The sequence below is a fragment of the Cucurbita moschata genome, unplaced genomic scaffold (assembly GCF_002738365.1).
Source record: "Cucurbita moschata cultivar Rifu unplaced genomic scaffold, Cmos_1.0 Cmo_Scf00094, whole genome shotgun sequence".
NCBI classification, from domain to species: domain Eukaryota; kingdom Viridiplantae; phylum Streptophyta; class Magnoliopsida; order Cucurbitales; family Cucurbitaceae; genus Cucurbita; species Cucurbita moschata.
In genome coordinates this window covers 20,823-23,575 of record NW_019268610.1, presented here as the reverse complement: position 1 = coordinate 23,575, position 2,753 = coordinate 20,823, and the positions used below count along the sequence as shown (strand labels likewise).

General features: G+C 33.9%; 1 non-coding gene across 1 annotated transcript; it reads left to right on the top strand.

The window, feature by feature from the left end:
• The first annotated feature begins 2,560 nt into the window (after positions 1-2,560).
• On the top strand, positions 2,561-2,632 carry TRNAP-AGG. Its single transcript has one exon. It is a non-coding gene; the product is annotated as a tRNA-Pro (tRNA).
• The last annotated feature ends 121 nt before the right edge of the window (positions 2,633-2,753 follow it).

Here is a 2,753-nt window from a genome sequence, read left to right as displayed (position 1 = left end):
CTCAAGGCGTGTCGCCCAAATAATCGGTAAACAATAACATTGCCCAAATAACCGCCTTGGACAACAAATCGTTTACAAGAATGGCTAAGACATGCAACATGCAACCGCAGGCAACACGCTTTGGGCAATCATGACTGTGACATCTGCCCCCACACAATTTATTGGATGAGGCTGACTTTAGGTCTCTCGATGCGCTTCCAGCTGATCTCATAATGAGGAGTCTCTTCCAACCTACTAGGTGCTGTTGAAAATCACTTCTCAGGTTGTTGAGTCTTCATGTCTTCTCTGTTCGTGTCTTTCCTACTTTCTTCGCTTGAAAATTTTTCTTATTTGTATGACGTCATACCACCTGCTTCTTTTTTATGTCTTCTTGGTCGAAATAATAACGTTTCAAGTTACTAACATGGACAACAAGATTAGTCTGCATCCATAAGAGCAATTGGATTCTATATGATGTCTTCATAATCTTATGGATAACTTTAACTAGTCCATAGTATTTTCACACCAGTTTTTGGTTCTTGTTGCTTTGAACTCGAAGTTTATCTGAACTTAACTTATATGAACTCTTTATTTTTCTTGAAATTATTGTGGTTGACGCTTCTGACTGACCCTTCTCTTCATCCGTCTAGATGATATTTCTGTGTGAACATGTGTTGCTTCAGTGGTTTGTTTCTGTCTCCCTTCTTCAGTATCTGACCTTGTTTTTGTCTCTTCTGGTGGGGATAAATCTATTATCTGACCTTGTTTTGCGTCGTGGTGTTCATGTAGTGGCAACAAGGTTTCTATTGAGGTTGGCTCACTCGATCTCCCCTTTTCAATTACAACAGTAGCAGCAAGCGTAGATTCATCATGGCTATGATTCTTTCTCAACTGTAGTATCGACATCATTTTCAACCCTCTTGGTTGATGGATGTTTTTCTGAATGATCATCGGGTTAGACTCCATTACTACTAGACATTTTGCTAGGGGCATGTAAATGACTTTGTGTTTTAGCAGGACGTTCATTCCTGACACAACGTCGAAGTCATCCATTTCAACTATCACTAAACAATTTGCCTAGTCCAAGGCTCTAGCTTGATTAGAGTTCTCATTGTGACTTGTTAGACAAGCAAAGCTTCCAATTTGACGACATTCATCTTTCCTTTATCTTGATGCCAAAGGATGTTAAAATATTTTGCAATCTCTATCATGAGTTGTGGGTGGCTCTAGAGTTGACAATGGTGTTCCTTACTACTTTATGCTTTACCCAAACCTCAACATACATAATATATATATATTCATTTAACTATAACACATATGGTCCATGAAAGAATTGTAACTCTTATGCTCATTAATATTATAATGGCTACTACTTAAATTATAACCTAAAGTTGGTAATTGATGTCCAATTAGCCAACCCTAAATTTGTAATCATTGTGGAGTGATTGAAATTACAATGGAAGTAGTTTAAACTCCTAGTACCTCAAAGGAAGTTGGTCTCTTCTAATAAAACACGAAGTTCTCTTTAATATCATTAATACAATTATGCTAGACATGAAATTAAAACTGCGTTCAATTTAACTCCATTTTATTGTCATCTTGAATGACGTGTAGGATATATTCTTGATTTACCTTGATATTTCATATTAGTTAAGCTTTTTGCAAAATCACAATTAGACAACAACAAAGATGAACTTGGGTTTGTTTATTATTTTAAAGAAAATTTATTTCTCCATTTTATTCCTAATAACTCTTCCAACTAAATTCATATTATGCTAAGAAAATGTTTTTTACTTGCAAGAAGTAAAATATGCAACTTTAACTAAAATTTTATCTAAACAAATTTTATTGCCATACAACATAAATGACAATTATAGCCTTCAAACAAAAACTAGAGTAGTTGTGGTGAACGGGATAGAAACTCTAGTGTTCATCCATAATATACAACCACTACCTAAATTATGACCTAAAATTTTGAAAACATAAGTTATAGTTGAAAATTACATAAAACAATCCCCTAAATCCAAGAACTCGTGTCCAATTAGTAAACCCTAAAGATAGTAGCTAACATAGAGTAATTGAAGCTCCACATGAAGTAATTTAAAGTTCCAGTTACTTAACTAAAGTTTATCTCGTCTTTAATGAAGCATGAGTTGCACTTAAGTTCATGAAATGTTTATAGACTCCATTTTACTCTTAGTACTATTAATGCAATACTATTAATGCAATTATATTTCATATGAGTTTGTCATAAATCAAACTATGGTACATTCAATACAACTTCATTTTCTTATCATATGAAGCAAAATAGAAGAATTAAATCAAACAAACTGATGAACTGAGTCGAATAAATCCAACCCAACCCAAACTGATTAGTTTGATTCATTTGTTGGGTTGTAGTTTATTCGATAACACTTGCGTATTAGAACAATTCAATATTACATGCCTTACTTACAAGTAAAATACTAGACCATCAACTTTTTGTTTTATAGTCCAACAACCGCTCAAGAAAATAGATTTCAAACTTGAGAGAAAAAAATATATTGAGTAGGAGTTAAAAATGTTACATTATTTTTAGAAAGGGCATTTGGTCTAGTGGTATGATTCTCGCTTAGGGTGCGAGAGGTCCCGAGTTCAATTCTCGGAATGCCCCCTATGTTCATTTTTCAAAAAATCAGCCTTAGAGAAAGCAATTCAGCAGGAACCTAGTGTATATTATCATTTCATGATAATGCTCTATGTCTCAAATGGAACTATCAAACTAAAACTTATAC